Source organism: Mixophyes fleayi, chromosome 3 (genome assembly GCF_038048845.1).
Source record: "Mixophyes fleayi isolate aMixFle1 chromosome 3, aMixFle1.hap1, whole genome shotgun sequence".
Taxonomy (NCBI): Eukaryota; Metazoa; Chordata; class Amphibia; order Anura; family Limnodynastidae; genus Mixophyes; species Mixophyes fleayi.
The window spans coordinates 6,067,890-6,082,915 of NC_134404.1; the positions used below are offsets into that span (position 1 = coordinate 6,067,890).

Here is a 15,026-nt window from a genome sequence, read left to right on the forward strand (position 1 = left end):
GTGTAATACATATATAATGATACTGTGTGATTATATAACAGCAGTTACATGTCTATCACATGACACAGTGTAATACATATATAATGATACTGTGTGATTATATAACAGCAGTTACATGTCTATCACATGACACAGTGTAATACATATATAATGATACTGTGTGATTATATAACAGCAGTTACATGTCTATCACATGACACAGTGTAATACATATATAATGATACTGTGTGATTATATAACCGCAGTTACATGTCTATCACATGACACAGTGTAATACATATATAATGATACTGTGTGATTATATAACAGCAGTTACATGTCTATCACATGACGCAGTGTAATACATATATAATAATACTGTGTGATTATATAACAGCAGTTACATGTCTATCACATGACGCAGTGTAATACATATATAATGATACTGTGTGATTATATAACAGCAGTTACTTGTCTATCACATGATACAGTGTAATACATATATAATGATACTGTGTGATTATATAACAGCAGTTACATGTCTATCACATGACGCAGTGTAATACATATATAATAATACTGTGTGATTATATAACAGCAGTTACATGTCTATCACATGACACAGTGTAATACATATATAATGATGCTGTGTGATTATATAACAGCAGTTACATGTCTATCACATGACACAGTGTAATACATATATAATGATACTGTGTGATTATATAACATTATACAACATCCGGGCACTACACTATGATGACCACGCCCCCAGCCCCTCCGTTGTAGGCTGAGACGTTTCAAGTTAATCCCGAGACCCCGCCCTCTGCCCCTCCAGCGTTGCTCCCTCTGTCACCATAGAAACGTGACGTCACCACACACCTCAGACTCAGAGCGAGGCTTGGTTTTCACGTGACCTCTGTCTGACCAATTAGCGGCTGGATTGCTCCAGTTTTCCGTATCGGACCAATCAGCAGCCGGGTTGTTGCTGTGCGGTCCGGGCTCAGGGTGAGGGGGGTTTGTTTAGGTTACTGGATTCAGCTGTGACAGACGGGAGGACTGAGGTACATTATACACCGATCACTACATACTACATACTACATACTACATACATGTCCTCTATCATTACATACTACATACATGTCCTCTATCACTACATACTACATACATGTCCTCTATCACTATATACTACATACATGTCCCGTCCTCTATCACTATATACTACATACATGTCCTCTATCACTACATACTACATACACCTCCTCTATCACTATATACTACATACACCTCCTCTATCACTATATACTACATACACCTCCCGTCCTCTATCACTATATACTACATACTACATGCATGTCCTCTATCACTATATACTACATACATGTCCTCTATCACTACATACTACATACACCTCCTCTATCACTATATACTACATACACCTCCTCTATCACTATATACTACATACACCTCCCGTCCTCTATCACTATATACTACATACACCTCCCATCCCCTGTCACTATATACTACATACACCTCCCCTCCTCTATCACTATATACTACATACATGTCCTCTATCACTATATACTACATACACCTCCTCTATCACTATATACTACATACACCTCCTCTATCACTATATACTACATACATGTCCTCTATCACTATATACTACATACACCTCCTCTATCACTATATACTACATACACCTCCTCTATCACTACATACTACATACACCTCATCTATCACTATATACTACATACACCTCCCCTCCTCTATCACTATATACTACATACACCTCCCCTCCTCTATCACTATATACTACATACACCTCCTCTATCACTATATACTACATACATGTCCTCTATCACTATATACTACATACACCTCCTCTATCACTATATACTACATACACCTCCTCTATCACTACATACTACATACATGTCCTCTATCACTATATACTACATACATGTCCCGTCCTCTATCACTATATACTACATACATGTCCTCTATCACTACATACTACATACACCTCCTCTATCACTATATACTACATACACCTCCTCTATCACTATATACTACATACACCTCCCGTCCTCTATCACTATATACTACATACACCTCCCCTCCTCTATCACTACATACTACATACACCTCCTCTATCACTATATACTACATACATGTCCTCTATCACTATATACTACATACACCTCCTCTATCACTATATACTACATACACCTCCTCTATCACTACATACTACATACATGTCCTCTATCACTACATACTACATACACCTCCTCTATCACTATATACTACATACATGTCCTCTATCACTATATACTACATACACCTCCTCTATCACTATATACTACATACACCTCCTCTATCACTATATACTACATACACCTCCTCTATCACTACATACTACATACATGTCCTCTATCACTACATACTACATACACCTCCTCTATCACTATATACTACATACATGTCCTCTATCACTATATACTACATACACCTCCTCTATCACTATATACTACATACACCTCCTCTATCACTATATACTACATACACCTCCTCTATCACTATATACTACATACATGTCCTCTATCACTACATACTACATACATGTCCTCTATCACTATATACTACATACACCTCCTCTATCACTATATACTACATATACCTCCTCTATCACTATATACTACATACATGTCCTCTATCACTATATACTACATACACCTCCTCTATCACTATATACTACATACACCTCCTCTATCACTATATACTACATACACCTCCTCTATCACTATATACTACATACACCTCCTCTATCACTATATACTACATACACCTCCTCTATCACTATATACTACATACATGTCCTCTATCACTACATACTACATACATGTCCTCTATCACTATATACTACATACATGTCCTCTATCACTATATACTATATACTACATACACCTCCCCTCCTCTATCACTATATACTACATACACCTCCCCTCCTCTATCACTATATACTACATACACCTCCCCTCCTCTATCACTATATACTACATACATGTCCTCTATCACTACATACTACATACATGTCCTCTATCACTATATACTACATACACCTCCTCTATCACTACATACTACATACATGTCCTCTATCACTACATACTACATACATGTCCTCTATCACTACATACTACATACATGTCCTCTATCACTACATACTACATACATGTCCTCTATCACTACATACTACATACATGTCCTCTATCACTATATACTACATACACCTCCTCTATCACTATATACTACATACTACATACATGTCCTCTATCACTACATACTACATACATGTCCTCTATCACTATATACTACATACTACATACATGTCCTCTATCACTACATACTACATACATGTCCTCTATCACTACATACTACATACATGTCCTCTATCACTATATACTACATACATGTCCTCTATCACTACATACTACATACATGTCCTCTATCACTACATACTACATACATGTCCTCTATCACTATATACTACATACACCTCCTCTATCACTATATACTACATACACCTCATCTATCACTATATACTACATACACCTCCTCTATCACTATATACTACATACATGTCCTCTATCACTATATACTACATACATCTCCTCTATCACTATATACTACATACATGTCCTCTATCACTATATACTACATACACCTCCTCTATCACTATATACTACATACATGTCCTCTATCACTACATACATGTCCTCTATCACTACATACTACATACATGTCCTCTATCACTACATACTACATACATGTCCTCTATCACTACATACTACATACATGTCCTCTATCACTATATACTACATACACCTCATCTATCACTATATACTACATACACCTCATCTATCACTATATACTACATACACCTCCTCTATCACTATATACTACATACACCTCCTCTATCACTATATACTACATACACCTCCTCTATCACTATATACTACATACACCTCCTCTATCACTACATACATGTCCTCTATCACTACATACTACATACATGTCCTCTATCACTACATACTACATACATGTCCTCTATCACTACATACTACATACATGTCCTCTATCACTATATACTACATACACCTCCTCTATCACTATATACTACATACACCTCATCTATCACTATATACTACATACACCTCCTCTATCACTATATACTACATACACCTCCTCTATCACTATATACTACATACACCTCCTCTATCACTATATACTACATACACCTCCTCTATCACTATATACTACATACACCTCCCGTCCCCTGTCACTATATACTACATACACCTCCCCTCCTCTGTCACTATATACTACATACACCTCCCGTCCCCTGTCACTATATACTACATACACCTCCCCTCCTCTGTCACTATATACTACATACACCTTCCGTCCCCTGTCACTATATACTACATACACCTCCCGTCCCCTGTCACTATATACTACATACACCTCCCCTCCTCTGTCACTATATACTACATACATGTCCTCTATCACTATATACTATATACACCTCCTCTATCACTATATACTACATACATGTCCTCTATCACTATATACTATATACACCTCCTCTATCACTATATACTATATACACCTCCTCTATCACTATATACTACATACATGTCCTCTATCACTACATACATGTCCTCTATCACTACATACTATATACACCTCCTCTATAACTACATACTATATACACCTCCTCTATAACTATATACTACATACACCTCCTCTATCACTATATACTACATACACCTCCCGTCCTCTATCACTATATACTACATACACCTCCCATCCCCTGTCACTATATACTACATACACCTCCCCTCCTCTGTCACTATATACTACATACATGTCCTCTATCACTATATACTATATACACCTCCTCTATCACTATATACTACATACACCTCCCGTCCTCTATCACTATATACTACATACACCCCTCCCCTCCTCTGTCACTATATACTACATACACCTCCTGTCCTCTATCACTATATACTACATACACCTCCTCTCCTCTATCACTATATACTACATACACCTCCTCTATCACTATATACTACATACACCTCCCGTCCTCTGTCACTATATACTACATACACGTCCTCTATCACTATATACTACATACACCTCCTCTATCACTATATACTACATACACCTCCTCTATCACTATATACTACATACACCTTCTCTATCACTATATACTACATACACCTCCCGTCCTCTATCACTATATACTACATACACCTCCCGTCCTCTATCACTATATACTACATACACCTCCTCTCCTCTATCACTATATACTACATACATGTCCTCTATCACTATATACTACATACATGTCCTCTATCACTATATACTATATACTACATACACCTCCTCTATCACTATATACTACATACATGTCCTCTATCACTATATACTATATACATGCCCTCTATCACTATATACTACATACACCTCCTCTATCACTATATACTACATACACCTCCTCTCCTCTATCACTATATACTACATACATGTCCTCTATCACTATATACTACATACATGTCCTCTATCACTATATACTATATACATGCCCTCTATCACTATATACTACATACACCTCCTCTATCACTATATACTACATACACCTCCTCTCCTCTATCACTATATACTACATACATGTCCTCTATCACTATATACTACATACATGTCCTCTATCACTATATACTATATACTACATACACCTCCTCTATCACTATATACTACATACATGTCCTCTATCACTATATACTACATACATGCCCTCTATCACTATATACTACATACACCTCCTATATCACTATATACTACATACACCTCCCGTCCTCTCTTACTATATACTACATATACCTCCCGTCCTCTCTTACTATATACTACATACACCTCCACTCCTCTGTCACTATATACTACATACACCTTCCTTCCCCTGTCACTATATACTACATACACCTCCCGTCCCCTGTCACTATATACTACATACACCTCCCCTCCTCTCTTACTATATACTACATACACCTCCCGTCCCCTGTCACTATATACTACATACACCCCCCGTCCCCTGTCACTATATACTACATACACCTCCACTCCTCTGTCACTATATACTACATACACCTCCCGTCCCCTGTCACTATATACTACATACACCTCCCGTCCCCTGTCACTATATACTACATACACCTCCCGTCCCCTGTCACTATATACTACATACACCTCCCGTCCCCTGTCACTATATACTACATACACCTCCCCTCCTCTATCACTATATACTACATACACCTCCCCTCCTCTATCACTATATACTACATACACCTCCCGTCCCCTGTCACTATATACTACATACACCTCCCGTCCCCTGTCACTATATACTACATACACCTCCCGTCCCCTGTCACTATATACTACATACACCTCCCGTCCCCTGTCACTATATAGTACATACACCTCCCGTCCCCTGTCACTATATACTACATACACGTCCCGTCCCCTGTCACTATATACTACATACACGTCCCGTCCCCGGTCACTATATACTACATACACGTCCCGTCCCCGGTCACTATATACTACATACACGTCCCGTCCCCGGTCACTATATACTACATACACCTCCCGTCCCCGGTCACTATATACTACATACACCTCCCGTCCTCGGTCACTATATACTACATACACGTCCCGTCCCCGGTCACTATATACTACATACACGTCCCGTCCCCTGTCACTATATACTACATACACCTCCCCTCCTCTATCACTATATACTACATACACCTCCTGTCCCCGGTCACTATATACTACATACACGTCCCGTCCCCGGTCACTATATACTATACACCTCCCGTCCCCGGTCACTATATACTACATACACCTCCCGTCCCCTGTCACTATATACTACATACACCTCCCGTCCCCTGTCACTATATACTACATACACGTCCCGTCCCCGGTCACTATATACTATACACCTCCCGTCCCCTATCACTATATACTACATACACCTCCCGTCCCCGGTCACTATATACTACATACACCTCCCGTCCCCTGTCACTATTTACTACATACACCTCCCCTCCTCTATCACTATATACTACATACACCTCCCCTCCTCTATCACTATATACTACATACACCTCCCGTCCCCTGTCACTATATACTACATACACCTCCCGTCCCCTGTCACTATATACTACATACACCTCCCGTCCCCTGTCACTATATAGTACATACACCTCCCGTCCCCTGTCACTATATACTACATACACCTCCCGTCCCCTGTCACTATATACTACATACACGTCCCGTCCCCTGTCACTATATACTACATACACGTCCCGTCCCCGGTCACTATATACTACATACACGTCCCGTCCCCGGTCACTATATACTACATACACCTCCCATCCCCGGTCACTATATACTACATACACCTCCCGTCCTCTGTCACTATATACTACATACACCTCCCGTCCCCTGTCACTATATACTACATACACGTCCCGTCCCCTGTCACTATATACTACATACACGTCCCGTCCCCGGTCACTATATACTACATACACGTCCCGTCCCCGGTCACTATATACTACATACACGTCCCGTCCCCGGTCACTATATACTACATACACGTCCCGTCCCCGGTCACTATATACTACATACACGTCCCGTCCCCGGTCACTATATACTACATACACCTCCCGTCCCCTGTCACTATATACTACATACACGTCCCGTCCCCGGTCACTATATACTACATACACGTCCCGTCCCCGGTCACTATATACTACATACACGTCCCGTCCCCGGTCACTATATACTACATACACGTCCCGTCCCCGGTCACTATATACTACATACACCTCCCGTCCCCGGTCACTATATACTACATACACGTCCCGTCCCCGGTCACTATATACTACATACACGTCCCGTCCCCGGTCACTATATACTACATACACGTCCCGTCCCCTGTCACTATATACTACATACACGTCCCGTCCCCGGTCACTATATACTATACACCTCCCGTCCCCGGTCACTATATACTACATACACCTCCCGTCCCCTGTCACTATATACTACATACACGTCCCGTCCCCGGTCACTATATACTATACACCTCCCGTCCCCTATCACTATATACTACATACACCTCCCGTCCCCGGTCACTATATACTACATACACCTCCCGTCCCCTGTCACTATATACTACATACACCTCCCGTCCTCTGTCACTATATACTACATACACCTCCTGTCCCCGGTCACTATATACTACATACACCTCCTGTCCCCGGTCACTATATACTATACACCTCCCGTCCTCTGTCACTATATACTACATACACCTCCCCTCCTCTATCACTATATACTACATACACCTCCCGTCCCCTGTCACTATATACTACATACACCTCCCGTCCCCGGTCACTATATACTATACACCTCCCGTCCTCTGTCACTATATACTACATACACGTCCTGTCCCCGGTCACTATATACTACATACATGACCTGTCCCTGGTCACTATATATTACATACATGTCCTGTCATTGAGGAAGTAGACAGCTATGAGCTGGTGTATAGCATCAACCACCATATGTTACATATATCACCTCCTAGCTGTGTACTGGGCAGATATTCTCCACCTGCTCCTATAAACCATCCATTGCCAGTAAAGGGGAAAGCTTGTTTTATTTATATATATATATATATATATATATATATATATATACACACACACACACACACACACACACACACACATATACACACATATTATTTATCCAACTTGTATAGTATGTACCTGTGACTGTAATACGTGGACATTTATATATACATTATATACCTCCTGTGTGCTATTATATATCCAGCTTATATAAAATGTACCTGTGACTGTAATACGTGGACGTTTATATATACATTATATACCTCCTGTGTGTTATTATATATCCAGCTTATATAATATGTACCTGTGACTAATACGGGGACATTTATATATACATTATATAACGCCTGTGTGTTATTATATATCCAGCTTATATAATATGTACCTGTGACTGTAATACGGGGACATTTATATATACATTATATACCTCCTGTGTGTTATTATATATCCAGCTTATATAATATGTACCTGTGACTAATACGGGGACATTTATATATACATTATATACCTTGTGTGTTATATGTGAAGATACCGTGTTTTCTGTCTCAATTCTACCCCCTTTACTCTGCTGGTCACCCCACGGGTGCCTTACTATGCCAGGGAAGTCTACCCAGTACCTTCTAGGGTTCTCAGGCAAATGCAGTTAGAAAGTAAAGCAATACATTTATTGTAATAAAATCAATCACTACATTATAATATACACACAGTAAATAAATGCCAGGCAGGTTTACCATATCATCTGTCCCTTACCCGACTAGCTTAAGGAGCTACAGTCACCTGACTGTCCGGACTTGACGTCCCAAGGATCTGCCAATCTGTTTCACTGATAGAGAACGGCAACTCTAAGAACCAGCAACCCTGCAACTTCCGATCCCAGAATGAATATCTTCTCCCCCCCTGGAGTGGCTCCTTATATCTAGGGTCTAATTTACACAGTGGTTTCCCCTCCCTGGGCAACCCCTGGGTCTATCCTTCTTAACCATTGGTGGGTGCTGTATCAGGGTTTTGGAGGGGGAGTGGAGATGAGCTGTACTTCCACAGAAGGTCCCTACTGGACTTTAGACAAAATGTCTGAACTAGTCATGTTGAGAACATTGGATACTAATTGGCCTTCCCCCTCACCTGTATCCTGCCATTTGATCCTTACCCATAACCTACCTAGCTTCACGTTAATGACAATAAAACCAGAGAAAAAATAAGCCCGCGCTCAGTATATCCCATATTATATATGGTACCAGCTGCTTGGCAATAAGCCCGCGCTCGGTATATCCCATATTGTATGTGGTACCAGCTGTGTGGCAATAAGCCCGCGCTCGGTATATCCCATATTGTATGTGGTACCAGCTGTGTGGCAATATAAATGCCCATATATGTATACAAAACAAAAAGAAAGTTGTTAATGACAATGACTAACAGCTTCCATGCAATATCAACAAGATACAATAAACAATATACATATTTACAATGAGCTACAATGTCCCCTTATCCGCATGTAATTAGACACTGCAGTTGTACTCTGTTGAGCTGGGGAACAAAAGTGCATGCTATAATTCACATTTTGCGAGAAACGAGGGACAGGCTGGTTATGGTGATATTAATACCTCTTTTCACCACATTATATATCCAGCTGATTTAGTATGTACCTGTCACTGTAATACAGGGACATTTATATATACATTATATACCTTGTGTGTTATTATATGTCCAGCTTATGTGGTCTGTGTCACGAACGCGCAGGCTGTCCCAGATACAGCAATCTGAACAGCTGGCCGTGACTGGCGTCACCTTAGTCACTTAGTAATGAATACACCTTTTCTTTCACCACAAAGGATTTATTATGGTGTCCTTACGTTCACCAGAACCACTTATTAATGTTTCACACTTAAATCACATACACATGTAGCATGAGTCTCCCTGAGCTTCGTAAGTTCACAAAGAATCACGGAGAACACACTAGATTACATTTATTTAATCTGAAAAATGTTTCCAAGGCTTATTTACAAAAAATAATAACAAGACATACAATATGTTACACAAATGAGTTTCAGAAAATAAAATAGGAAATAAAATCACTTACTAGTTAAGACCTGGGGCTAGATTTACTAAGCTGCGGGTTTGAAAAAGGGGGGATGTTGCCTATAGCAACCAATCAGATTCTAGCTTTCATTTATTTAGTACCTTCTACAAAATGACAACTAGAATCTGATTAGTTGCTATAGACAACATCCCCACTTTTTCAAACCCGCAGCTTAGTAAATCTAGCCCCTGATGTGTGAGGGAACACAGTTGAGAAGGATGGGACATTTCAGTCGTGATAGACTCCCTCATGAAATGAACACTGTACTACTGATACAAGGGATTTTTAAACCATTTCTTGTTGGCTCTTCTTAGGAATTTTATTTTCACCTAAGTAAGATGGATGCCCAAAATGACACATGGCTTTTGAAGTAAATTATGGATGTCCTGAGACCTAGCATTTTCACATGACCTGAGTGCTCACCTCTACTCGTTTGGCCTGGCTAAGTCTAACTCCTTTGCATACACGAACTACTCAGAGATTTTATCTGTCTCTGGGCCTGGCTACTTTCAAAAGACCATTGACACTTGCCTAGGGCAGACTCAGGTCAGTTAACCAAATACACTTTGAAAGGTTACATAAAATATTCACAGTGTTATACATAAATTCAACAGAAAATAACAATCAGTCAATAAAGTACATTTCGTCACAGTCTGTACCTGTGACTGACTGTAATAGAACCATGCCAGTAAGTGTGTTACATAAAGCTCCTGATTGGATGAGTTGCAGCCGTGTGAATGTCGTACTGCTCAGCTAGAATTATTCAGTGTCACTGAGCCCCCTTTGTATTATGGACAAGGTGTGTGTATGTGGATGGATATATATATATATATATAATTTTGATCACACAGTAAAACTACTGACCAGTGAAGTGAATAACATTGAGTATCTTATTACAATGTTACAAGGGGTGGGGTAGGTTAGGCAGCAAGTGAACAGTCGGTTCTTGAAGTTGATGTGAATGAAGCAGAAAAAAATCGTAAGGATCTGAGTGACTTTGACAGTGACCAAATTATGATGGCTAGACGACTGGGTCAGAGCATCTCCAAAACAGACGTTCTTGTGGGGTGGTCCCGGTATGCAGTGGTTAGTACCTATCAAATGTGGTCCAAGGAAGGACAACCGGTGAACCGGAGACAGGGTCATGGGCGCCCAAGGCTCATTGATGAACGTGGGGGTCAAAGACTAGCCTGTCTGGTCCAATACCATAGAAGAGCTACTGTACCACAAATTCCTGAAAAAGTTAATGCTGGCTATGATAGAAAGGTGTCAGAACACACAGAGCATCACAGCTTGCTGCGTATGGGGCTGTGTAGCCGCAGACCGGTCAGAGTGCCCATGCTGACCCCTGTCCACCACCGAAAGCGTCTACAATGGGCCCATGAGCGCCAGAACTGGACCATGGAGAAATGTTATGGAAGAAGGTGGCCTGGTCTGATGAATCACGTTTTCTTTTACGTCATGTGGATGGCCGGGTACGTGTGCGGATCGCCTGGGGAAAAGAACCGGGATGCACTATGGGAAGAAGGCAAGTTGGCGGAGGCAGTGTGATGCTCTGGGCAATGTTCTGCTGGGAACCCTTGGTTCCTGGCATTCATGTGGATGTTACTTTGACACGTACCACCTACCTAAACGTTGTTGCAGACCAAGTACACCCCTTCATGTAAGCGGTACTCCCTGATGGCAGTGGCCTCTGTCAGCAGGATAATGCGCTCTGCTGCACTGCAGGAATGGTTTGAGGAACATGACAGTGAGTTCAAGGTGTTGATTTGGCCTCCAAATTCCCCAGATCTCAATCCGATCGAGCATTTGTGGGATGTGCTAGAAAAACAAGTCCCAGCCATGAAGGCCTCACAACTTACAGGACTTAAAGGATCTACTGCTAATGTCTTAGTGCCAGATACCACAGGACACCTTCAGAGGTCTTGTGTAGTCCATGCCCCGACAGGTCAGAGCTGTTTTGGTGGCACGAGGAGGAGCTACACAATATTAGGCAGGTGGTTTTAATATTGTGTCTGATCTGTGTTTAAATATATTTCAGGAGCGCGTTTCCAGCGCCCCTGACCTTTGGGGGTTACTGTATGGGGTCACACATGATTCCAGCACTGTGCGGTTTCCGCCTCGAAGTACACAGTGATGCACTGATATCCCAAAATATGAAATATGAAGGCGTAAGTATAGATACCAACAGTACAGGAAAACCAGAGTAGTCACATTTCTTCTGGAATGAAGGGGGAATTATGTCTCTGGGATAAGTTGAAGAGAAGTTATGGAAGGTCAAAATTTTTGGACTAACTATTTCTCCCTCGCATTAGCATATACACGGCTCTTCTGAATGCTGTCCCACTTAGGCCTGCTTAAAAACCCTGTGTGGGAGAGAGTAAATTGTCATCTCTCGGAGTCTCAATGTAATTGAAGAACCATCCATTTAATTCTGCCTTGCCCCAGGTATATAGATTATCATACATACATTTTATTCTCTGTAGTTTCATCCCATTTGTTTTTTATAACCAAATTGCATTTATATTTTCTATGTCATTATCTGGGGGGGGGGGGTTTCTTTGCATCTAAATGTCCTGTACCTTTTGTGTATTAATTCTAAAATGTAATAAGTTTTGTCCTTGATACTATAACAATCCATTAGCCTTTTATGAAGAATATTGCTTGACCATGTTAACCCTCTGAATGCTGACATGTGATTTGTCAATCCATTTGACTAACAATCCTACAGTGTGCTAGCAGCAACATTTGGGTAATCTTGATGTGTTGACCCTTTGAGCGCTGGTTTGTGCATTGCTAACCTGTCTGGTACAAGGTGCATAGAACGTGCCAGCATGTGACAGTGTATTGGGGTCGTGTTGCCATTATTCAGTAGGTGGTGTGAGATGATAGGTGTGTATGGGTGCGAGAGCGCTGGTTGGGGGCCGTTCAGCAGATCTATAACCTGTGTGATAGGTGAGTGAAAGATTAATGCTGGATGCAGTAGGAGCGCGGTCATGACAGCGCCCATCACTATCAGAGTGTAACGCATGAAACGCACGTGAACAATGTTGTTTTCATAAGGCCGCATGGTGGCTCAGTGGTTAGCACTTCTGCCTCACAGCGCTGGGGTCATGAGTTCAATTCCCGACCATGGCCTTATCTGTGTGGAGTTTGTATGTTCTCCCCGTGTTTGCATGGGTTTCCTCCGGGTGCTCCGGTTTCCTCCCACACTCCAAAAAAACGATACTAGTAGGTTAATTGAGTGCTATCAAAATTGACCCTGAGTGTGTGTGTGTGTGTGTGTGTGTTAGGAAATTTAGACTGTAAGCTCCAATGGGTCAGGGACTGATGTGAGTGAGTTCTATGTACAGCTCTGCGGAATCAGTGGTGCTATATAAATAAATGATGATGATGGGTCGTTTCTCACTTTAGCTCATAACATGAGTAACATCTTCAGCGCAGAGTTGCGATTTCAGAGTACATTACTGTGAGACTGCAGGCAAAGTTGTGTTTTCTGTAAAACATCTTCGTTCAGTAAATAATTCTCTATGTATAAAATCTATTACCTTATAAATGGCGGCGCTGCGAGCTGGTTTCAGACCCCCCAAGTCGCTGTCCGTCCAGACACACGAGCCCTAGTTCTTATCATTGACAGGTCACGTATTATTATTACATAGTGCACATTGACTACCTGCCGTCACACCATAAAGGGTGTACTGGACATAATGATATTTTAGCAGTGTCAGAAATTATCTATAATCCTATTTTCCTATTTCTTCTAGAAGCCCTCGATGTGGAAGATATTTACCCTGCAGGTTGGACAGGTGTGGAGCGTTTAACCTGCGTGACTTGGTGTGCAGGACGGCAGATGGTGAGTTGTGTCTGGGGCAGTTACTGTGAGATAAGTACCCCAGCCGGGGTCTCCCACCTCTTATGAAGGTGGAGACGGCGGTTTATACCTGTGAATGTGATGATACATTAAACAACCTTGTCTCAGTGTTTGTTCATGTGACGTTTACTTGATTAATTTATCTCTTGTTTTCACCCAAACCTAAGTCTTGATATCTTGATTTACCGCTTTAGTTGGATGCCGTCCTATGTTCAGCGCCCCCTGGGGTTGGTTCTGTAAACTTCACCAAAGTCTGCCCCCTGCGCCACGGGGCGTGTCATTTCCTCTACCTCGTGGTCACTAAATATGTGACCTGTGACATTCC

At 41.2% G+C, this 15,026-nt stretch overlaps 1 protein-coding gene across 5 annotated transcripts in view; it reads left to right on the forward strand.

Annotated features, from left to right (window-relative positions):
- The first annotated feature begins 959 nt into the window (after positions 1-959).
- The window catches only part of AGBL5 (AGBL carboxypeptidase 5), a 79,288-nt gene continuing 65,221 nt past the window's right edge, over positions 960-15,026 (forward strand). For 4 of the 5 annotated variants that reach the window (XM_075201044.1, XM_075201047.1, XM_075201048.1 and 1 more), the window contains exons 1-2: positions 960-1,043; positions 14,595-14,683. The gene's annotated coding sequence lies outside the window, so the exon portion shown is untranslated. The remainder of the gene's footprint in view (positions 1,044-14,594; positions 14,684-15,026) is intronic. The other variant, XM_075201045.1, reaches the window with a different exon arrangement.